This window comes from Vipera berus (genome assembly GCF_964194415.1).
Source record: "Vipera berus genome assembly, chromosome: 3".
Lineage (NCBI taxonomy): Eukaryota > Metazoa > Chordata > Lepidosauria > Squamata > Viperidae > Vipera > Vipera berus.
Window position 1 is genome coordinate 208,123,129 of NC_138204.1, and position 25,537 is coordinate 208,148,665.

Consider the following 25,537-nt stretch of genomic DNA (forward strand, 5'->3'; position numbering starts at 1 on the left):
CACTATGTATTTCTTGAAGATGGCGGGCTGGATCTCAACCAGCTTTGTCAAGCTATTCTCCAAAGCACCTGAAGAGAAGGATGAGGGGGGACATGATAGCAGTGTTCCAATCTCTCAGGGGCTGCCACAAAGAAGAGGGAGTCAAGCTATTCTCCAAATCACCTGAAGAGAAGGATGAGGGGGGGCATGATAGCAGTGTTCCAATATCTCAGGGGCTGCCCCAAAGAAGAGGGAGCCAAGCTATTCTCCAAAGCACCTGAATGCAGGACAAGAAACAACGGATGGAAATTAACCAACCTAGAACTAAGGAGAAACTTCCTGACAGTTAGAACAATTAACCAGTGGAACAACCTGCCTCCAGAAGCTGTGAATGCTCCAACACTGGAAGTTTTTAAGAAGAGACTGGACAGCCATTTGTCTGAAATGGTATGGGTTTCCTGCCTGAGCAGGGGGTTGGATTAGATGACCTCCAAGGTCCCTTCCAACTTTATTGTTGTTGTTATATGACTGACTGGATAGGCAGAATCATAGGGAAAGCTAAGGTGTTTCCTGATCTAACTGGGCAATGCTGAATAGAGCTTCATAGGTAATGCCCAGATTAGTCTCAATGCTGAGTTTCATTCTCTTTCCTTGAAAACCAAGAATGAAGATAGGAGGAAGGCCACACTGAGCACTTTGGCCATTTCCATATTCTGGAGATCAGCCAAGCAGAGACGGGGATGTTTGCCAGATTCTCGGGAAAATCCCACGTGACTTCTGGAAAGCTGGATCCATCAGACACCTAAAGTGTTCTGTTCTAGTGGCTACAATCCAGCGTGACCACAAATTGACCTACAGTTCCACTACTTCTTGGGAATCTCTCTCTTACACTCTATAAGTGATACAATTTAACATAGGAAAACAAGGAAGATGGAGAGGTGACTGCACAATGAAACGGCTAACGCCTATTTTTGGGTCATCAAACACAAGAATCTCATCCAGGAGAATTTTTCCAACTTCTCTTGCCTAAAATGATGGGAGACTGCTGTCCCTCTGCCTCCTGCTGGCCTGGCTTGGAAGACCTGAATCCAACAGGAGAAAGAGTATTTATTTATTTCGTACAATCATAGGGCTGGAATGGTTTTTTTTTTTGGGGGGGGGTCTTCTGTCTAGTCCAACCCAGTGCCCAAAATAGGGGTCCTTATTATACCATCCTGGACACATGACTGTCCAGTCCAGGGGTAGACAAACCTTGGCTCTTTTATGACTCGTGGACTTCGACTCCCAGAATTCCTGAGCCAACATGGCTCAGCTTGGAAACCTCTCCCTTTTCCCTCAGCATGGCTGGCTCAGGAATTCTGGGAGTTGAAGTCCACGAGTCATAAAGCAGCCTAGGCCTAGGCCAGGGGTAGGCAACCTTGGCTCTTTTATGACTCATGGACTTCAACTCCCAGAATTCCTGAGCCAGCTGGTTCAGGAATTCTGGGAGCTGAAGTCCACGAGTCCTAAAAGAGCCAAGGTTGCCTACCCCTGGTCCAGTCTTTTCTTGAAAATCTCCAATGATGTAGCACCCAGAACTCTGGGAGACAAGCTGTTCCACTTATTGTTTTCACTGTCAAGCATTTCCTCCATATTTCCATGCTCGATCTCCCTTTGACAAGCTTCCCCCCATTGCTTCTTGTCCTGCTTTCAAGTACTATGGAGAATAATTTTTCCCCTTCCTCCCTGTGACAGGCCCTCAAGTACCAGAAAACTGCTATCATATCTCCCCCTAAGTCTTCTTTTCGTTAGGCTAAACATGCCTAGTTCTGTTAGCTATTCAGATGCCTTAATGTCTAGGAAAAAATAATTTACTAAATCTGGAGTTGGGAAAGGTGCTGGGCTTACCACGGCCTTACAAAGACCTATGAATGTTACTTTGCCTGTTGCACATACATTTTTATAGGCGTCTGCTTAAGAAGCCGAGAGGGAGGTTGATTCCCATGCTTAATCTTTGCAGAATCCAGGGGAAAATCCTTTTAAAGAAATAAAACTGACACACCCAGTGGAAGGAATAGCTCTGGAATTATTAAAAATAAGAGGGAGGGGGGGGAGATATAGACAGGGTTCACAATCCGAAAGGATTTGCATTTCACCAAAGCACTCTAGGTGGCTTTTTTTGGCTGCAGACCACAGGCCTTCCTTGAAAATGTTAATTCTGAATCAGCCTCCAGGAAGAACAGAAATGAAATTAAATGGTGTGCGTTTTTTAAGGATGGCAGCCGCTGCGCCTGTTGGGAGGGATGGCAGTCTCTTTCAAACGCCGAGCTATCAAAGTCTCCTTCTTTATTTCCTCCTCCTTCCCAGCTGACACGAAATTTCAAAGAACTTCCCCTCCCCACAGATGTGCAGAGATTAGTAGAGAAAGGCTTTAATTAAAATGTTGCACAGAACAGATTTTTCCACACCGGGAAAAAAAAAAAAAGCAAAAGTTAACTTAGCCCCTGATGGTTTTCAGAAGTGTCAGATAAAAATGTTCAAACTCAACCCAGGCAGCCAATTCCAGAAAGCAAGGCTATTAGCTCACCTCCTGCAAGCTGGCATCAGCCCAGTCTGCTGAAAGCTATGGAATTAACACTCCCGGTGCACCTAGAAAAGGCCGTCTGGAAAAACCTTTCGAGTAAATATTGGGAAACATAGAGGGAAGAGGCATAAAACAATCCAATGAAGTTGGAATAGGTTGGCAGATTGACCAAAAAATGGGGAAACTACAGAAAACTGAGTAATACCAAAATGGGATATCACGGCACAAGAGACTACTTGATTGGCATAGCCAACAGGGCAGAAGATCCCACGCATCTGTGTTTGTGGGGTGCTGTCTGAGCTTGGCTGTTTTCTTGCAGACATTCCATTACCCAATTAGGTAACATCATCAGTGTGGAAGGGAGTGAGGTTTGGTCTCTGCTTAGATGCAAGGGACGTGGTGGCTCAGTGGGTTAGGATGCTGAGCTTGTCGATCAGAAGGTCGGGAGTTTGGCAGGTCGAATCCCGAGTGCAGCGTAACAGAGTGAGTGCCTGTTATGCGTCCCAGCTTCTGCCAACCTAGCAGTTCAAAAGCACGTAAAAATGCAAGTAGAAAAATAGGGACCACTACGGTGGGAAGGTTCCGTGCGCCTTTGGCGTCCAGTCATGCCGGCCACATGACCACGGAGATGTCCTCGGACATGCGCCGGCTCTTCGGCTTTGAAACTGAGATGAGCACCGCCCCCTAGAGTTGGAAATGACTAGCACGCATGTGCAGGGGAACCTTTACCTTTACCTATATGCAAGTAGCTTGCTCTGTGTTGGTTGGGGGTTGAGCGGTTGCTTGACTAAGCTCTTGTTCACCGAACCCACAAGATCACTTCTACCAACAGAAAGCAAACCCCCACTCCTTTCTAGCACTGATCATGTTACCTAGTTGGGTAATGAAATGTCTGTACGAACACAAACCAGCCCCCCCCAGTTCAACCCAGAACTATAAATATTCTCTATAAATATTCTCTTCTATCAGTTCAGTGTTCTTGAAATAATAAAAAAAAACCCTTTCTTCTGGAATTGTTTTCATTCCTCCCGAGAGACCAAGCAACAGGGGCCAGTCTGGCCTTGGGCTCTCCATCTGGTGCCACAAAGCCACCTTCTTGGGCATGTCTAATATCTTGCATTTTGCAAACTTCCCCCCTGTGGTAGAAGAGATCCTTTTATGCTCAACGTCTTTTCAGGTGAGATTCTGGGAAAGACAGAGCTGGAGACAACTTTGTGCCTTGTGAGAAGCCGAAAGAGATTCATTTACCTTGGCAACCGTTTTCACTTGGCTGGTTTTCTAAACCCTGGGCAGACCATTGAGGGATTAATTTTTTTTCCCCCTGTCCCCGGAGATCTCCACTTCGTCCCCTTGTTTTTTCCTTCTTCTGTCCCGGTGAAGCTGCTTTCCTTCAGCAGCAGAGAGGTAGGAACAGGCTTGGAAGCTTCAGATCTTCATGGATCTACAGGAAAGAGCAGAGAATTCAGTTGGATTCAAAAATTGTTATCACATATCTATCTATCTATCTATCTATCTATCATCTATCTATCTATCTATCTATCTATCTATCTATCTATCTATCTATCTATCTATCTATCTATCTATATCTATAGTTGAGGGATGCAGTGGCTCAGTGGGTTAGGATGCTGAGCTTGTCGATCAGAAGATCAGCAGTTTGGCGGGTCGAATCCCGAGTGCCGCCTAGCAGAGTGAGCGCCTGTTTCTCGTCCCAGCTTCTGCCAACCTAGCAGTTTGAAAGCACGTAAAAATGCAAAAATGGGAAGGTAACAGCGTTCTATGCGCCTTTGGCGTCTAGTCATGCTGGCCACATGACCACGGAGACATCCTTGGACAAGCGCCGGCTCTTCGGCTTTGAAACGGAGATGAGCACCGGCCCCTAGACTTGGAAACAACTAGCACGCATGTGCGGGGGAACCTTTACCTTTTACCTTTATCTATAGTTACATCACCCATCAAGCACTATTTACCTGTGGACACCTGGGAGATAATTTGGGTTAGAAATGTTAAATTTACCCAGGCTCAAAATCTAAGAGAAATTTTTTATAAAATGTTTTATAGATGGCATCTGGATCCCAAGAAATTGTCCAACATGTATCCTAATTTACAGTCTAAATGTTGGAGGTGTGGTAGCTTAGAAGCTACCTATTTTCACATGTGGTGGACTTGTAGAAATATAAAAGCTTTTTGGATTAAAATTTGGTGGAACATTCAAAAGATTTTTAAGAGAAAGATAAAGTTTTCCCCGCAATTGTTTTTATTGGGCATTGTTGTAGATTGTGATGTTAAAGAAACTAACTTGATGTTGAACATGATAACAGCAGCAAGGTTACTGGTGGGACAATATTGGAAGAAGGATAGTTTGCCCACTGTAGAAGAATGGGTGTTTAAAGTTTCGAATCTTGCAGAAATGTCTAAGATTTCTGCTTATCTAAAGGATCATTCACAGGAAAGATATATTTCAGTTTGGAGGAGATGGATAAATTATATTCAAAACAAATATGGGACTAAAAAGTATCATTTAGCTTATGAGTAGATTTTAGTGGGATATTGTTATTGGTATGTTGTTTGTAGTTATGTTAAAAGAGAGTTAAAGCGCATCATGAATTTGGTTAATTGTATATTATGCATAATTTTTATTTAGAATATGATTATTGTAACTATAATCCTGTATTTAGCTCTGGGAAGTGGGGGGGGGAAGTGGGTGGGTTTGGGGTGGGAGGGATTTGGGGATATATTGTAAAATTTTGTTTTTGTAAAACTCTTTAATAAAAAAAAGCACTATTTACCTGAAGGAAAGATTAGTTTGGATTTTTTTTTAAAAAAAATTCATATCGGAAGGCTATCTTAGATTTGCAGAGAATATAATAATGGAAACCAACATGCCTTTTTCCCCCTCTAACTTTCCTTTTTTTTCTTTTTGGTGGGGGAGGGAATTGTCCTCTAAATTCAAGATCTTCTGCTAATTGTGTTGTGGCAGGAGATGACCAGACTGAGCTTGAGGGAGAAGTCAAACAAGTGATAAGTCATGGGTCCACTTGCAAGAGACCTACGTCCAGCCCATTGAATGCCTTTCTTATCTCCCATTAATTTCCCTTGGTGGTTAATTGGTCGGATTCTTGTAGACAGCTTAAGTTTCCAATAAATCTTTATATTCATTTGAACTGCCTGAATCTCCTAATTTCTCCAATCGTTTGACAAGTTGTGTTCCTAATAACAACAACAACAAGAAGAACAACAAAGTAGCAACAATGGTGCATTGGGAGATCTGCAAGAAATATCATTTGCCTGTAAGCAAGAATTGGTGGGATCATAAAATAGGGAAAGTTATAGAAAATGATAAAGTTAAACTGCTCTGGGACTTAAGAATTCAAACAGACAAGCACCTGCAACATAACACCCTGGACTTAACAACTGTCGATAAGAAAGACACAAAAAAAAGTCTGGATAGTGGAGGTGGCAGTGCCTGGAGACAGCAGAATAGACGAGAAAGAACTGGAGAAGATAACAAAATACAAAGACCTACAAAATAGAAATAGAAAGACTGTGGCAAAGGCAAGCAAAGGTAGTTCCAATAGTAATAGGCACCTTGGGTGCAATCCCAAAACAACTGGAGCACCACTTGAACACCACTGGCATTGATAAATTCACCATTAGTCAATTGCAAAAGGCGGCCTTACTAGGAACTGCTTTCATCCTGCGACGAGATCTGTAATACCATCAAACTTCCACATCTGCCTATCCCATATCCTTGGTAAGGACTCGATAGGTAGACAAAAATGCCAAATCCAGTCTGAACATTTGGCTGACTGTGTGATTAATAATAATAATAATAATAATAATAATAATAATAATAATAATAATAATAATAATAATAATAATAATAATAACAATAATAATAATAATAATAATAATAATTTATTTATTTTAATTCCATTTATATCCCGCCCTTCTCCGAAGACTCAGGACGGCTTTACAAACTTAGCAATAGCCTTCATTCTATGTATATGCCTGCTTATTATTAGGGCTTTTGGCCCCCCCCCCAGCGGCATTATTACAAAGTCAGCTTATTGCCCCCAACAATCTGGCTCCTCATTTTACCTACCTCAGAAGGATGGAAGGCTGAGTCAACCTTGAGCCTGGTGGGACTCGAACCTGCACTAATTGCAGGCAGCTGGTGTTACTTAAGGAGGCATTAGCCCACTGCTCCACCAAGGCCACTACTACTACTACTACTACTACTACTACTACTACTACTACTACTACTAATAATAATAATAAATAATAATAATAATAATAATAATAATAATAATAATAATAATAATAATAATAATAATAATAATAATTATAATTATAATTATAATTTGATACCATCTTTCTGCTTGAAGCCACCTGAATTATTTTGAACTGGTCATTCTCTTTCAGTCTACCCCTCCTCATAGAATGGTTGTTGTGAGGAAAAAAGAAGGAAGCACAATCTACACTGCCCCCTCCCCCCAAAAAAATCATAAAAAACAAAAATGGGATACTGATAAGCAAGGAAAGAAAGAAAATATTCATATATTTTTATATTTTTATATTTTACATTTTTGTTAAGTCTTTATGAAGTTTGTTTCAAAATCTTTAAGAAAGACGGACTGAGATTGCCAAGGGAGTTGAAGATTGCATAATGCTGTTGATCAATTTCTTTTTTTTTTATTGAAAAGTTTTAAAATACAGTTTTCCTTTAAGAATCCCCCCTTCCCCCTCCCTCCTCCCCCCTCCCTACCTCCCCCCCTCCCCCCCCCGACTTCCCAGAGCTAAATACAAGGTATTTATATAAAAAGCAATCATAAGCAATCATATACTAACAATTATAAACTCTAAAATCCATCACTCTCTAGCTTATATAAGATAAAACAAATAATAATAATATTGAATATGTATAAAAAGAAACTAAGATAATAAAAGAAAAAAAAACGAAAGAAGACTTATTCAAATGCTACATAAAACTTCTTAACCCTATACTTGTTCTGGATAAAATCAATCCATTTTTTCCCAGAGGAACTGCCGACCATAGAGGAGTGGACTTTAAAGGTTTCCGACCTGGCAGAGATGGCGAAGATTTCGGCCTATTTGAAAGATCATTCGCAAGAACGCTATATTATGGAATGGAAAAAATGGATCAATTTCTTAACATTCAGTAGTTCCACCACTACTTACTACGAGTATGTTTATGCTACTTCAGTCCGAAAAGGGAAACTGAGGGGCTTAAGATTCCTGTAATTGTCATCAACCATGATGTGGAGTGAATGAAACTGTGCAGAGCTCATGGGAGTTACCCACATGAGGCCTTCTGGAATCCAGGAGGGCTATGGGATGCCTGATGAGTTTGGGCCTCTCTCTCTCCTTCTCTCTCTCACCAAACTAGCTAACATTATCAGTGCTAGTTCACTCTCAATTTATATTTTAGTGGACAGCCCTATCGGTGGGAGTGTTCTGCATGGTTCTTTGAGAGGATCTCTCCTTTCAACCCTTAACTACAAATATTCTTCTTGCTAGTCCCAGTCCCACAGATTTGAGGTTCTGATTTGGACCACGTTGATCAAAGAAAGGACTTTGGTCCTTCTGAATGGCTACAGTAGCTGTATTAAAGCCCGCTGAAGATTTCTTACTACTGACAGGTCAAGCAGACAACTTCTCCTGTCCCGTATACAGAAGCTAAGCTGCATCTAATTTCAACACTGGTATGAAGAGAGTGAGCGCCTGTTACTCGTCCCAGCTTCTGCCCACCTAGCAGTTCGAAAGCACGTAAAAATGCAAGTAGAAAAATAGGGACCACTCCGGTGGGAAGGTAACAGCGTTCCGTGCGCCTTTGGCGTCTAGTCGTGCCGGCCACATGACCATGGAGACGTCCTCGGACAAGCGCTGGCTCTTCGGCTTTGAAACGGAGATGAGTCGGAATCGACTAGCACGCATGTGCGGGGGAACCTTTACCTTTACCTATGAAGAGAGTATCTTGAAATGCACCTGGTGGGACAAAGGAGCTCAAGGAAGACTATGTAGAAAACATATGACTGTTCTCCATTCTGTTTTTCCTGGCATCTGCTGCTGGGCGGTTCCTACATACCTAATGGTAGGGCCCAGCTTGACCCAGAGTACCCCTATTGTGGTGCACCTGGCTTGTGTAACAATTGGGCAGGACCTCAGCCCCAACTGACACTTCACAGCCTTGGTTTTGAAAACACAAGCCAAGATGCCTTTTACCTTTACCTCTTGGACACAGCAGACAGCTTGAAATCATATGGCCCCCAAGCAAACTTGCAATTTTTCCAGAATTACTCCTTCTGCTAATGAGGCCTTTGCTTCTCCTATCTTCTCTGGATGCCAAGAAAGTTCTTCCAAATTTCTCCCAATGGCTTTATTTTTTTAAAAAAAAGCTTTCTTTATTGCTGAAAGCAGTGGAAGGTGCGTTATTGCTGATGTTGTTGTTTCTCTGGCTGCCCGCCTGAAAACGTTCCTTCCTGTGGCCTTCTAGGAGGTGAAATGAAAGTACAAAAAAGCTATAGAAACCTATTCTCCAAAGCACCAGAAGGCAAGACAAGAAACAATAGGTGGAAAAATAAACAAGGAGAGAAGCAGCCTGGAACCAAGGAGAAATTTCCTAATGGTGAGAACAATTAACCAGTGGAACCGCTTGCCTCCAGAAGTTGTGGGTGCTCCAGCACTGGAGGTTTTTAAGAAGAGATTAGACAGTTATTTTTCTGGAATGGCACTGGGTCTTCTGCTTGAGCAGGAGGTTGGTCTAGAAGACCTCCAGGGTCCCTTCCAGCTCTGTTATTCTGTTATAGAGCTTCACTAACTGCTGGAGAGGGAATCGTATGATGCGAAGAAAGACTTGTTTGCCCGCATCCTTGTCCCACACCCCAGTCCGAAATAAAGAACGCGACACTGCAGCCTTAAGATTTTCTCTTTTGAAAGTGTTTCCAAAGCATAGTCTCTTTCATCAAATTGAATCCAATTGGGAAGGGGGGAAAAAACTCTCAAAAGATACAGGAATATTCTTCTGCACAACACCGGTATTAAATATACTATTCTCCCTAGTCCCTTGTCAATTTGGTATAATAATAACAACAACAACAACAACAACAATAAAGGTTCCAGGATAAAATAAAATACCCATACAGGCTATTTTTCTCTGCTGCCTTGATCTTTTTCCCTTTTGTTCTGTCTTAAGCTCCTCATCTTCTCAAATTCTCGGTCCTCCAGAGGGCTGCCTGCATCAAAAGGCAATTTTAAATCCTCTTTTGGTGAAAGATGGACCCTGGCTTTATCGGCTGCTGGAATGTTTAAGCCTTGTTGAGAAGAGGAACATCCTGGCATGAGGTCTTTTGCCAAGGATGGATATCTGTTTGGCAACTGGAAAGGATAGGGAGACGCCACAAGCCAAGTTGGTTCGAGCCGCAGCTGCCAACTTCTTTTGGCACACTAAAGGGGCATGGATATGAAGGCAGATGTAAGGACGGGGAATTCTGCCGTTGCCCAGGCCCATCAGTTAATCAGCTCCTTTGCAGCATATTTTGTCAAAAGAACAGGGAAAAAAATAACAGCATGAAAGCCTACCACTTTCTTTTTGCATTATTCGAGTGGGTGAAGGGTGTGTAGTAACGCACATCCTCCACGGGAGCTTTTGCTTACAACACTTTATTTAGTAACCGTTCGAAGTTAGCACTGAAAAAAGTGACTTACGACCATTTGTTGCAGCATACCCATGGCTGTGTAATTTACATTAAGATAATAAGTGTTAGGAATTGTTGTGCAGAGGTCTCCTGGTGCTACCAAAGAGTTGCACAGACAAGGAAGGGTACTGAGAGCAGTAAGAGTCACACAGTAACCACAAGAGTACACTGAGTTGTAAAAGCAAAAAGGATTTTACTTTGAGGTGGTGTAAGAACAAAAATGCACGGTCAAAAATAAACAGTCCAGGTCATACACAATAGCAACAGTCCAAGGAGTAATCCAAAATACAAAGTCGTCTTACCGGTCCAGAGGTCAATACACAATTCAGGTTTATCACAGTAGTAAACCAACAGTATAGCAAATCAGTAATAGTAGAAAGAGCAGTGAATTCAGAGAGAGAGAGAAGCTACGTTCCTAGCTTCCTCTTATGGCCATGAGAACACTTACACATCCATTGGCCAATTAACATCTTAAAGTCACAACATCATGGTTAATATATTTTCAACCCAACATTGTAGGCTATCACCATATGCCTAACATTAATAATTGTCAATAAAAAAGACCAAAAAAAAAGTCTGGTTAGTGGAGGTGGCAGTGCCTGGAGACAGCAGAATAGACGAGAAAGAACTGGAGAAGATAACAAAATACAAAGAGCTACAAATAGAAATAGAAAGACTGTGGCAAAGGCAAGCTAGGGTGGTACCAATAGTAATAGGCGCCTTGGGTGCAATCCCGAAACAATTGGAGCACCACTTGAACACCATTGGCATTGACAAATTTGCCATTAGTCAATTGCAAGAGGCGGCCTTACTAGGAGCTGCTTCCATCCTGCGACGATATCTGTAATACCATCAAACATCTACATCTGCCTATCCCAGGTCCTTGGTAAGGACTCGATAGGTAGACAAAAATGCCAAATCCAGTCTGAACATCTGGCTAACTGTGCGAATAATAATAATAATAATAATAATAATAATAATAATAATAATAATAATAATAATAATGATAACAACAACAAAAACAAGCACTACAACCTAATGCCATGAAAGCGAAGATACAAAAATCTACTGACAATCCAAATTGCCGACTTTTCAACAACAAAGTTGAAACTGTTTCACATTTAATATGTGAGTGCAGCAAAATCGCACAAACTGATTACAAAGCTAGACATGACCGAGTTGCTAAACGAATCCACTGGGCATTGTGTAAAAATACGTCTTGCCTGTGTCCAAAAAGTTGTGGGAACATTTTAAGGAGATACCTGGTTGATACCTAGGATACTGGAAGTTGGAAGGGACCTTGGAGGTCATCTAGTCCAACCCCCTTGCTCAGGCAGGAAACCCTATACCCTATACCCAGTGCTTTTTTTGTAAGAAAAAAAGGTGCCAGAACTCACTCATGTCATACAACCCGTCTTGCCTACCCTACAAGGTTCCATCCAAAAAAGGTGCCGGAACTCCGTTCTGGGCATTCTATGACAAAAAAAGCCCTGCCTATACCATTTCAGACACATGGTCATGTGATCCCCTTTTGCGATCTTCTGACAAGCAAAGTCAATGGGGAAGTCAGCTTCACTTAACAACCGGGTCACTAATTCAACAACTGCACTTAACCAACGTGGCAAGGAAAAGTCGGGAAATGGGTCAAAACTCACTTAACAAATTTCTCACTTAGAAGCATAAATTTTGGGCTCAGTTATGATCGTAAGTCAAGAACTGCCTGTACAGTATGTTCAAATTCTTACCTTTCCACTATCTTCTGAGACAAAAAAAGCAAGTGACAAACGTTCCTTGGTAATGTTTGCAACCTTTTCGGCACTGAAGACTATCTCCGTCTGAAAGTTCACTTATTTATGCCATGTTTCCCAATCAGTCCAAATGCGGCTCCCAAGAAATCTCTCTCTCTCTCTCTCTCTCTCTTTATGTATATATATGTTTTAAATGCTTGTTAACTATTTTAGATTACCTTTGTTGTTGTTGTTGTTAGCTGCGAAGTCGTGTCCGACCCATCGCGACCCTATGGACAACATTCCTCCAGGCCTTTCTGTCCTCTACCATCTTCTGGAGTCCATTTAAGCTCACGCCTACTGCTTCAGTGACTCCATCCAGCCACCTCATTCTCTGTCGTCCCCTTCTTCTATTGCCCTCGATCTTTCCCAGCATTAGGCTTTTCTCCAGTGAGTCCTTCCTTCTCATTAGGTGGCCAAAGTATTTGAGTTTTAGCTTCAGGATCTGGCCTTCTAAAGAGCAGTCAGGATTGATCTCCTCTAGGACTGACCGGTTTGATCGCCTTGCAGTCCAAGGGACTCGCAGGAGTCTTCTCCAGCACCATAGTTCAAAGGCCTCAATTCTTTGGCGCTCAGCCTTTCTTATGGTCCAACTTTCACTGCCATACATTGCAACTGGGAAGACCATAGCCTTGACTATACGCACTTTTGTTGACAGGGTGATGTCTCTGCTTTTTAGTGTGCTGTCTAGATTTGTCATGGCTTTCCTCCCCAGGAGCAAGCGTCTTTTAATTTCTTGGCTACAGTCCCCATCTGCAGTGATCTTGGAGCCCAGGAAAATAAAATCTGTCACTACCTCCATTTCTTCCCCATCTATTTGCCAGGAATTGAGAGGGCCAGATGCCATGATCTTGGTTTTCTTAATGTTAAGTTTCAACCCAAGTTTTGCACTCTCCTTCTTCACCCGCAACAAGAGGCTCTTTAGTTCTTCTTCACTTTCTGCCATTAGAGTGGTATCATCTGCGTATCTTAGGTTGTTGATATTTCTTCCGGCAATCTTAATTCCAACTTTTGATTCATCTAGCCCTGCCTTTCTCATGATGTGCTCTGCATATAAGTTAAATAGGCAGGGCGACAGTATACAGCCTTGCCGGACTCCTTTCCCAATTTTGAACCAATCAGTGGTTCCGTGTCCAGTTCTCACTGTTGCTTCTTGGCCCGCATATAGGTTTCTCAAGAGACAAATAAGATGGTCTGGTACTCCCATCTCTTTAAGAACTTGCCACAGTTTGTTATGATCCACACAATCAAAGGCTTTAGCATAGTCAATGAAGCAGAAGTAGATGTTTTTCTGGAACTCTCTAGCTTTCTCCATGATCCAGCGTATGTTGGCAATTTGATCTCTAGTTCCTCTGCCTCTTCGAAATCCTGCCTGTACTTCTGGTAGTTCTCGATCCACATACTGCTGAAGTCTAGCTTGTAGGATTTTAAGCATGACTTTACTAGCATGAGAAATGAGTGCAATGGTGCGATAGTTTGAACATTCTTTGGCACTGCCTTTCTTTGGAATTGGAATGTAAACTGATCTTTTCCAATCCTGTGGCCACTGTTGAGTTTTCCAAATTTGCTGGCAAATTGAGTGTAGCACTTTTACTGCACTGTCTTTTAAGATTTTGAATAGCTCAGCTGGAATACTGTCACCTCCACTAGCTTTGTTGTTGCTCAGCTTTTCTAAGGCCCACTTCACTTCACATTCTAGGATGTCTGGCTCGAGGTCAGTGACCACCTCATTGTGATTATCAGGGACATTAAGCTCATTCTTGTATAGTTCTTCTGTGTAATTTTGCCACCTCTTCTTAATCTCTTCTGCCTCTGTTAGGTCCCTGCCATTTTGGTCCTTTATCATGCCCATTTTTGCATTAAACGTTCCCTTCATCTCTCCAATTTTCTTGAAAAGATCTCTGGTCCTCCCTATTCTATTGTTTTCTTCTATTTCTTTGCACTGTTCATTTAAGAAGGCATTCTTATCTCTTCTAGCTATTCTCTGGAATTCTGCATTCAATTGGGCATATCTATGTTTTTCTCCCTTGCCTTTCGCTTCCCTCCTTTCCTTAGCTATTTGCAAAGCTTCCTCAGACAGCCATTTTGCTTTCTTGCATTTCTTTTTCTTTGGGATGGTTTTGGTTGCTACCTGTTGTACAATGTCGCGAACCTCTGTCCATAGTTCTTCAGGCACTCTGTCTATCAGATCTAATTCCTTAAATCTATTTGTCACCTCTACTGTATATTCAACAGGGATATGATTTAATTCATACCTGAGTGGCCTAGTGCTTTTCCCTACTTTCTTCAGTTTAAGCTTAAACTTTGCAAGGAGAAGCTCATGGTCTGAGCCACAGTCAGCTCCTGGTCTTGTTTTTACTGACTGTATAGAGCTTCTCCATCTTTGGCTGCAGAGCATATAGTCAATCTGATTTCTGTGATGACCGTCTGGTGATGTCCATGTGTAGAGCCGTCTCTTGGGTTGTTGGAAAAGAGTGTTTGCTATGACCATCGTATTCTCTTGACAAAATTCTATCAGCCTGTGCCCTGCTTCATTTTGTACTCCAAGGCCAAACTTGCCTGTTATTCCGGTTATCTTTTGGCTTCCTACTTTAGCATTCCAATCCCCCATGATGATAAGGACATCATTTTTTGGTGTTAGTTCTATAAGGTGTTGTAGGGCTTCATAGAACCGGTCAATTTCATCCTCTTCAGCACTGGTGGTTGGGGCATAGACTTGGACTACTGTGATATTGAATGGTTTGCCTTGGATTCGAACTGAGATCATTCTGTCATTTTGAGGATTGTATCCCAGTATTGATTTTCCTACTCTTTTATTGACTATGAAGGCTACTCCATTTCTTCTGAGGGATTCTTGCCCGCAGTAGTATACCTGGTGGTCATCTGAATTAAATTCACCCATTCCTGTCCATTTTAGTTCGCTGATACCTAAGATGTCGATGTTCAGTCTTGTCATCTCTTGTTTGACCACGTCCAGCTTTCCTTGATTCATGGATCTTACATTCCAGGTTCCTATGGAGAAAAAATCTTTACAGCATCGGACTTTCCTTTCACCACCAGACACATCCACAGCTGAGCGTCCTTTCGGCTTTGGCCCAGTCGCTTCATTCTTTCTGGCGCTACTAGTACTAGCCCTCTGCTCTTCCCCAGTAGCATATTGGACGCCTTCCGACCTGAGGGGCTCATCTTCCAGCGTCATATCGTTTTGCCTTTTGGTACTGTCCATAGGGTTTTCATGGCAAAGATACTGGAGTGGGTTGCCATTTCCTTCTCCAGTGGATCACGTTTTGTCAGAACTCTCAGCTATGACCTGTCCGTCTTGGGTGGCCCTGCACGGCATAGCTCATAGCTTCATTGAATTACGCAAGCCCCTTCGCCACGACAAGGCAGTAATCCATGAAGGGGTTAGATTACCTTGCTAGGCCCCAAACATGGGACAAATCTTTATTTCCTGTTTCAGCCTAACCGAAGGCCATCGACAGGCAGTAGTCACAACAGTGACAGCTCATATTTGTGTAATCTAAAAAATTTACACACACACACACACACACACACACACATATACATATACATATACATATACATATACATATACATATACATATACATATATATATATATATATATATATATATATATATATATATATATATATATATATATGTTTCAAATGTTAACTATTTAGATTACCTTGCTAGGCCCCAAACATGGGGCAAATCTTTATTTCCTGTTTTCAGCCTATCTTGAAGGCTATCAAACAGGCAGTAGTCACACCGGACAATTCATATATTTGTGTAAATTACTAACAAAGAATTAAAGGGAAACTGAGATGCATTTCTGACTCCTTAGTCATCATCAGTCAGCTATACCCTTCTGAGATTCGAACCTGGGCTGATTGCCTTGTATGCAATCAGCCCAGGTTCGAATCTCAGAAGGGTATAGCTGACTGATGACGACTAAGGAGTCAGAAATGCATCTCAGTTTCCCTTTAATTCTTTGTTAGTAATTTACACACACACACACACACACACACACACACACACACACACACACACACACATATATATATATATATATATATATATATATATATATATATATATATATATATATATATATATATATATATATATATATATATATCAAAAAAAAAGGGAACACTTAAACAACACAATGTACTGTATTTAATAGTAGGATGTCTTATCTTGTGTTCCCTTTATTTTTTTGCTCAAAAAAATAAAGGGAACACTTAAAAAACACAATGTACTGTATTTAATAGTAGGATGTCTTATTTTCTGTTCCCTTTATTTTTTATATATATATAAATATATATATATGGATCTTTGGTTATTCGGGTTTTTCCCCGCGTAGAACTAAAGGTGTATATATATATATCCATCTATTGATAATAACAGGGGGAAAAATGTGTGCATTTAGCAAACGAGCACCCCTTGAGCTTATGATTTCCCATCACCCATAAAGACACCTTCATTGCCTTATATAATAAGGAACTATTACGGTAGGGGGGGAAAACATTTATCCAAGAAGTATTTCACACCAAGAAATGAGTTTTCCCTCGTTCGGGGAAGAAAGCAGAGGAGGAGGAGGAGGAGAGGAAGAGAAAAAAGCCTTAAGATGATGGTTTTAAATTCTTCCACCGTCTGTAAAATTGACAATCCGGAATTTCACCTCTACTTACAGGGGATGTTGAGGAAGGGTCTCAGACCCCGTGAGGTTGCCTTTCTACTTAAGATTCTTCACGTCGCTGCTGCGTTCTCCCCTCTGGCAGTCCAAGTTTACACCCAGCAGTACATTTTTTTCCCAACTGCACATCGAACGGAGTGGCAACGTTTGAAGCCGAAGTGAGTGACAAACGGAACAACTTTTGTGGCTTGTGTTGGTGAGACCCCACCCTCCCAGGCTAGATGCCATTTAACCCGATCAGGAAAGCAGAGGAAACCACGTCTGCACAGTTCAGATTACAGAGGGATAGTTAGTTGGAAGCTTAAGATGCCGACTTCCTCCGAGGGCCAAAGGACAGGTGACGCAGGAAGGAACGAGGCAATGAAGCAATGCGTTTATTTTTATTTTAGCAAAGAAAGGAAAGAAAAGCTCTAATTCAAAAGCAGAAGGGGTGGATTAACTCTTTTGGCCTTTTTTGCAGAATCAAAATCAGCCCTGTTCAAATATTAGGATAAAAACAAACAAACAAACATATAGATCTATCGCTCTAGTAAGCTAACAACAGCCTGGTGTGGGAATGAGGGCAAGGATGCAGAGACAGAGAGAGGGATTTAAACCTAGGAAGGGACACGAAAGGGAATGAACAGTGACTTTCCCAACAGTATGGATCTATTTAAAGCTGACCTACCGGTTTGTATGAGTGAACTTTAAAAGGAAGGCATCTTCCAAAGCAGGCAGGAAAATCTTCTGACAACTTGATTATGCCACGTAAGATTTTGTTTGAAACTAAACATTAAGAAAACCAAGATCATGGCATCCGGCCCTCTCAATTCCTGGCAAATAGATGGGGAAGAAATGGAGGTAGTGACAGATTTTATTTTCCTGGGCTCCAAGATCACTGCAGATGGGGACTGCAGCCAAGAAATTAAAAGACGCTTGCTCCTGGGGAGGAAAGCCATGACAAACCTAGACAGCACACTAAAAAGCAGAGACATCACCCTGTCAACAAAGGTGCGTATAATCAAGGCTATGGTCTTCCCAGTTGCAATGTATGGCAATGAAAGTTGGACCATAAGAAAGGCTGAGCACCAAAAAATTGAAGCCTTTGAACTATGGTGCTGGAGAAGAATCCTGTGAGTCCCTTGGACTGTTTAACTTATATGCAGAGCACATCATGAGAAAGGCAGGGCTAGATGACTCAAAAGTTGGAATTAAGATTGCCGGGAGAAACATCAACAATCTAAGATATGCGGATGATACCACTCTAATGGAGCACACTAAAAAGCAGACATCACCCTGCCAACAAAAGTGCGTATAGTCAAGGCTATGGTCTTCCCAGTTGCAATGTATGGCTGTGAAAGTTGGACCATAAGAAAGGCTGAGCGCCAAAGAATTGAAGCTTTTGAACTAGGGTATGGAGAAGACTCCTGCGAGTCCCTTGGACTGCAAGGCGATCAAACCGGTCAGTCCTAGAGGAGATCAACCCTGACTGCTCTTTAGAAGGCCAGATCCTGAAGTTGAAACTCAAATCCTTTGGCCACCTAATGAGAAGGAAGGACTCACTGGAGAAGAGCCTAATGCTGGGAAAGGTTGAGGGCAAGAGAAGAAGGGGACGACAGAGAATGAGGTGGCTGGATGGAGTCACTGAAGCAGTAGGCGTGAGCCTAAATGGACTCCAGAAGATGGTAGAGGACAGGAAGGCCTGGAGGAATGTTGCCCATGGGGTCACGATGGGTCGGACATGACTTTGCAACTAACAACAACAAAAAAGATTTTGTGCGAGTCAGATCTGAATACATATGTCCCTGGCTTCTGATCACCATGGAGCCCACAACTACAGTCATAAGCACCACCCGATCCAATTTGATTTCGCGACCCTTTTTACAACAGTCAAAAAGTGATCCTTAAGTCAATCCCACAGTTGAATCCAGCATATTCCAGTGGCTGTAAAATAGCAATTCTGCTGGAAAAGGCTGAAAAAAGGTTCCAAATTGTGGTCACCTGATCACAGGATGTCGCAATGGGTTGCCAATGTTAGTTGGTTGGCAAGCACCCAAAATGCATTTGCATGACTTGGGGGGGGCGGGGGGGGGGAAAGAGGGAGTTGGCAGGTGAAGCAATCGTTGTTAAGTTTGAGGACAGGTTATAAATTGCTTTTTTGAAGTCTGTTGCAACTTTGGACGGCTCTCTTAAGCCAGGACGACCTATAAGAATTTCTCAATTTTTGATGACAAAAGTTAAATAAACAAAAACAAAACAGAAAGAAAACAAAGGGAAAATATTTGTAATAGAAGGAGTACGAGGGAAAAGAGCAAGAAAACCTAGGCTACGTAGAAGGGACAGTAAACAAGGAACGCTTTTGCACCAAGCCATTTTCCAAGCTGAAAACAGATAGTCCTTGACTTATCACCATTAGTGATAAGTGACCAAAGTTACAAGACCACTGGGAAAAAAGGGGGGCTTATGACCGCTTTTCACTCTTAAATCCGCTGCAGCATCCCCATGGTCACGTGATCAAAATTCAGATGTTTGGCAACTGGCCAAACATAATTTGCAGTATCCCAGGCTCATGTATCACCTTTTGTGACCTTTCGGCAAGCAAAATCAATGGGGAAAAGCCAGATTCACCCAGCAACGGTGTTACTAACTTAACAAATGATACATTTAGGAACTGTGGCAAAAAATGAGGCAAAACTCACTTAATGTCTTTTCTTAGCAACAGAAATGTAGCACATGGAATAATTGAGTTGGAAGGGACCTTGGAGGTCATCTAGTCCAACCCCCTGCTCAGCAGGAGACCCTAAACCGTTTCAGACAAATGAATGTCCAGTCTCTTTTTGAAAGTCTCCAAAGACGGAGCACCCACAACTTCTGGAGGCAAGCGGTTCCACTGGTTAATCCAAGGGTCTTCAAACTTGGCCCTTTTATGACTTGTGGACTTCAACTCCCAGAATTCCTCAGCCAGGCATGCTGGCTGAGGAATTCTGGGAGTTGAAGTCCACAAGTCATAAAAGGGCCAAGTTTGAAGACCCTTGGGTTAATCGTTCTCACTGTTAGGAAATTTCTCCTTAGGTCTAGGTTGTTTCATGCCTTGGTTAGTTTCCAACCATGGTTTCCTGTCTTGCCTCAAAGTCGGGCTCGATTATGATCATTAAGTTAAAGACTACCTATATTCAGCCTCAGCTCACTTCAAGGGAGTTACCGTCCTTCAGTTTAGTTTCTCTAAAAATTCAAGGCAAAAAGTAGCGCCCACATACTCGCCCAGAGTGTGGATCTGTGTTTGAGAGGATAACATGGAACACTTGTTATTTAAAGCAGTAAAACCCACGATTGAGATTCCCCCAAAGAATTATTTCAGTATTTGGGCTTTCCTTGTGATCTGATCTGATGATTCATGGAAGGAAGGAAGGAAGGAAGGAAGGAAGGAAGGAAGGAAGGAAGGAAGGAAGGAAGGAAGGAAGGAAGGAAGGAAGGAAGGAAGGAAGGAAGGAAAGCTTAAAGGCTTGTAATGATGTAACTCAGGGGGTCTTCAAACCTGGTGTGCCTGGCTGAGGAATTCTGGGAGTTGAAGTCTACAAATCATACAAGGGCCAAGTTTGAAGACTCCTGGTGTAACTGGATGGATTAGGTCAGGGGTGTCAAACTCAATTTCATTGAGGGCCGCATCAGCATTGTGGTTGCCCGGGGGGGGGGCGGGGGGTATGGCCAGGGTGGGCGCGGCCTACTGGGTGGGCGCAGCTGGAGTGCGTATGGCCTACTGGGTGGGCATGGCCAGCTCTACATTATTGGCATCAAGGGTGCCTGGGGCCTGGGCAGGAGTGGGACAGATCTGGGGGTCTCTGGCAGGAGGAGGGTCTCTGGGCCAGGGCCAAGGCAGTGGGGGCCGTTCCCTGTTTCCAGGATGGCTTTGGGGGCCACATGAAACCACTTTGCGGGCTGGATCTGGCCCCCGGGGCCTTGTGTTTGACATGTCTGGATTAGCTTGAAATTTATAATGGGTCAACGAAAGGAGGTGGAGACAATCTATGCCAAGGGTCTTCAAACTTGGCCCTTTTATGACTTGTGGACTTCAACTCCCAGAATTCCTCAGCCAGGCACACGTGCCTGGCTGAGGAATTCTGGGAGTTGAAGTCCACAAGTCATAAAAGGGCCAAGTTTGAAGACCCTTGATCTATGCAGTGCTCTATATGTGAAAGAGAACCGTATTACTCTCAAGCATTTTTCTTCTCTGGAAACAATGAAAGAAGCAGCTGTGAGCCATCAAGTTGGCTGGAATGTTTCTGGCTCCGAGATCCTGGGACAGTATTCAACCAGGTCAGGCGCCTCTTTGCACTAACAGGGAAGGTTGGAATTAACAGCAGTTGATGTAGATGTGGCACAGCTGTTCTCAACCTGGTCTTTTTTCCCCAAATATACTGGAACTGCAGCTCCCAGAGAGAGAGAGAGAGAAATGCTGTGGTCTTTGTTTTTTTTCTTTTTTTTTTCTTTTTGCAAAAGGCAGCCCAGGTCATTTAGCTTAAGTGCAGTGCCCTTTTGCAGTTTGTTGAATGCAAGAGGCCTTATTTGTAAATCATGTGATTTGTTGGGAAGGACTCATGTATTGCTAAAGGAGTCCACCACACCCCCCCCAGGGGGAGGAATGGCTTAAAGCAAAAGTAGCTTGCTGATTTAACTCGGCTGCTTTTGCTTGCCCCAAAGGCTGAAGAATAATAAAAAAAGGACAATTTTATCCCATGAGGAATCCAAGCTGGCATTATTCCACATGCTTTTCTGGGAGCAACCTGCCTCTGACTTCTCCCGAGTAAACAGAACACTATTGCTACTTTAAAAGTGAGCAAGCCTTCACTCATTTGCATCAATTGTGGTCCAGGTAGTCCTCGACTTACCATCACAATTTTGTTGCTGAGTGAAACATTTCAGTGAGTTTTGCCCCATTTTGCAACCATTCTTGCCAGAGTTGTTAAGTGAATCATGGCAGTTGTTAAATTAGTAACAGGGTTGTTAAGTGAATCTGGCTTCTTCCCCCTTTGACTTTGCTTGTCAGAAAGTCAGAAAAGGGGATCACGTGACCCTGCAACCATCATAAATATGAGTCAATTGCCAAGCGTGTCAATTTTGATCCGATGACACCAAGGGGATGCTACTACAGTCGTAAAACTGGTTATAAGTCGCTTTTTTTTTAAAGTGCCATTGTAACTTTGAACGGTCAATAAAAGAACTGTTGTAATTCAAGGATTATCTGTATATGCCACAATCTTTTCCCTATGCAAGGTTATTCTTCATCAAGTTTCTGGTTGGTATTTTTAATTCCTTCCTTTATCGTAGGCATCCTGCGAGTTCCTTGGACTGCAAGGCGGTTTGGTCAGTCCTAGAGGAGATCAACCCTGACTGCTCTTTAGAAGGCCAGATCCTGAAGTTGAAACTCAAATACTTTGGCCACCTAATGAGAAGGAAGGACTCACTGGAGAAGAGCCTAATGCTGGGAAAGGTTGAGGGCAAGAGAAGAAGGGGACGACAGAGAATGAGGTGGCTGGATGGAGTCATTGAAGCAGGAGGCGTGAGCTTAGATGGACTCCAGAAGATGGTAGAGGACAGGAAGGCCTGGAGGATCATTGTCCATAGGGTCGCGATGGGTCGGACACGACTTCGCAACTAACAACAAAAATCGTAGGCATCACTTTTTCCCTTTGGCCTTTTTTGATGAAAAGACAAGCTACTTCCTTATACCAAACCCCATTAAAAACAATCTGACTTTATTTCCAGAACCCTGGGAAGGTACATTTTGAAATAATGACGTATGAGGAATTACTGTCTTACCTTGGCTACAAAAGGATAAGATAGGTTTATAAGTTAACCTTTTATGGGGGGAATTTCTTTGTTTTCCCCAGGGGGAATTTTAATCTTTTTTTCCCCCTTCTCTCTTATTTCCTTTTCTTGGAAGGTTAAAAACATCCATGACAACTCTGCTAGGCATGTATCCATCTCAACCACCCCTGATCCACAGGTGAATTCAAGGTTGACTCAGCCTTCCATCCTTCCGAGGTAGGTAAAATGAGGACCCAGATTGTTGGGGGCAATTAAGCTGACTTTGTAATAATGCCGCTTGGGGTGTGTGTGGAAGGCCAGATCCTGAAGCTAAAACTCAAATACTTTGGCCACCTAATGAGAAGGAAGGACTCACTGGAGAAGAGCCTAATGCTGGGAAAGATTGAGGGCAATAGAAGAAGGGGACGACAGAGAATGAGGTGGCTGGATGGAGTCATTGAAGCAGTAGGCGTGAGCTTAGATGGACTCCAGAAGATGGTAGAGGACAGGAAGGCCTGGAGGAACATTGTCCATAGGGTCGCGATGGGTTGGACACGACTTCGCAACTAACAACAACAACAACAACAATACATAGAATGAAGGCTACTGCTAAGCTTGTAAGCCGCCCTGAGTCTTCGGAGAAGGGCGGGATATAAATGGAATTAAAATTAAAAAAATAAAAAATAAAAAATTCTGGACAGAAAACACCAACAAAAACAACAACAAAGGGACTTTTAAACCAGGGGGGTCCAATCTTGGCATCTTTAAGACTTGTGGGCTTCAGCTCCCCAAATTCCCTAGCTAGCATGGGTTCTTCTAAATCTTGAAAACAAATGTTTTAAATAGGTATTAAGACCTATCTAAAACATTATCCTAGGTCAGGGGTGTCAAACTGCCGCCCCCGCAAGCTGGTTGCATCATACGGAGGCCGCACTCACCCCAGGTCCAGCAATGTGAAAAATGTCACGATACGACACACGTCACGTGACGCGGTGAGTTTGACACCCATGTCTTAGGTCAAATATAGGGAAAATGTCATTTATGGCCAAAGAGACAGCTCGCCTAATTCACTGTGGCACAACTTAACACTTGTAAGATGGCTCCTTGCTGCTGCTGCTTATTTATTAAATTCACACGCTGCTCAACTGGCAGTTCTTTGTGCTTCTCAAAGAAAATGATGTGGCTTGCAACTTATTTTGAATAAAATTGTACCAAGGGATTTTTTTTGTTTTTTGTTTAATGGAAAACGCAAATGCCTTCAGAAGCTGTAGAAATGCCGTCTTACTTCGCTAACGCCATCTTATCCTGCTGTGTGGTGGAGACAGGAAACACCTCATTTTTGAAGCCTTAATGTTAAAGAAAAGGAATTGTTTTTTTTGCTTTACTGCTGTGGCTCATTTTCTGTTCTGGCTGCCCCTTCCCCTTCATTTTTTTTTAAAAATTCCATTTATATCCCGCCCTTCTCCGAAGACTCAGGGCGGCTTACAAGACATGAATGACTGGAGGGGGGTACAAATGTAAGTCTTGGGGTTCCCCTTAATATCTGGATGGATTGAAAGGGGAAGGAAGGAAGGAAGGAAGGAAGGAAGGAAGGAAGGAAGGAAGGAAGGAAGGAAGGAAGGAAGGAAGGAAGGAAGGAAGGAAAGACATCTACTTATTTTGATAAAAGTTAATAGTTTCTTTAGGGTTGAAGAGTTGAATTGTGGGTGAAATGTTATTCCTCCAAACCACACCTACCCAATAATTCTCTCTTTTTAAAAAGTCAGTAATTGACAGTACAATATAAACCCCCCAGTTTCATGTGATAACAACACCCTGAATTTACTGTTTGACCTTGCTGAAAACTAGAGAGGTTGTCAGTTTGATGTATGTGAAAAGCCCACAAACTATAAGCCCTGCACTTTGTATTTTATTGCCTATTACAATGAAAGTGCACAAAGCCATAAAAACAAACAATTAGCACAAACCAAAGACTTCAATCTTTTTTTTTTTTAATAAACAGTTGCTTTGGTGTGGCATCTTTGCATAGCTGTGTCTCTTGTGTGTGCTACCTTGCTCTGCTATAGTGGACATTTATTCCAGTGGTTGAACACATGGAAGAAGCCACATGACTCCAAAGGACTCTGTGCAGCTTTAGATTAACAAAAAGAAAAGAAGCGTCAAGTACCAGAAGCAAACTGTTTTACCAACCGTGAGAAGTTTTATATCAAAATATATTTTATTCTTTATGCTATCTCCATTTTCCCTTAAACATTAACAGAATCCACGATGGGCTGAGAATCAGCATCTCCACTAGATAATTGATAGCTAAGCTGAATCTAAGTTAATCAAGTACAAATAGCAAAAGGTTTGGGGGGGGGAAGAAATATTTTACTCAAACTAATTTACCCGGACCTAATCCACATATCAAAAGAGAAGGTCTATAAACATAAATAGTGTTAATTAAATTAGGTCTCCCAGCAGAACTTGCATGTTCACAAGAATAAATTTAATGGATGACATACCTACACACATGCCCCCCCAAGTGTCACCCTCGAATCAGCACATACAAACTTCCACACCATGGACATGGTCCCCCTATAAAAGTCTGCCATTGTGCTCCATTTCTCTGTAGTTGCCCCTAAAGCAGACACTTTGCTTTTAGGAATAAATATTTCTTCTTTCCTCACAGCTGTCTGGACCTCATTTTTATTTATTCTTGTGCAATCCCGGCTCAAGTTGGAACTCCAGATTATTCTTTTGACACAACATCTCATAGGGGCTCAATATCCACCTTGTCCCAGGATCTCAGAAAACAGTCAAGTTTTCAATAGAAGTGGCTAAGCAGGGGTAGGCAACCTTGGCTCTTTTATGACTGGTGGACTTCAACTCCCAGAATTCCTGAGCCAGCCATGCTGAGGAGAAATGGAGAGGTTTCCAAGCTGAGCCATGCTGGCTCAGGAATTCTGGGAGTTGAAGTCCACCAGTCATAAAAGAGCCAAGGTTGCCTAGGCTGCTTTATGACT

The 25,537-nt window shown here is 42.4% G+C and overlaps 1 protein-coding gene across 8 annotated transcripts in view; it reads right to left on the bottom strand.

The window, feature by feature from the left end:
* Positions 1 to 25,537, bottom strand: part of ST3GAL1 (ST3 beta-galactoside alpha-2,3-sialyltransferase 1) — a 148,696-nt gene that overhangs the window by 74,323 nt on the left and 48,836 nt on the right. For 6 of the 8 annotated variants that reach the window (XR_014026087.1, XR_014026088.1, XR_014026089.1 and 3 more), the window contains exons 1-2: positions 16,744 to 16,891; positions 3,791 to 3,983 (exon numbers count right to left, since the gene is read on the bottom strand). The gene's annotated coding sequence lies outside the window, so the exon portion shown is untranslated. Of the gene's footprint in view, positions 1 to 3,790; positions 3,984 to 16,733; positions 16,892 to 25,537 lie in introns of those variants that run through there. The other 2 variants (XM_081325006.1, XM_081325005.1) reach the window with 2 other exon arrangements.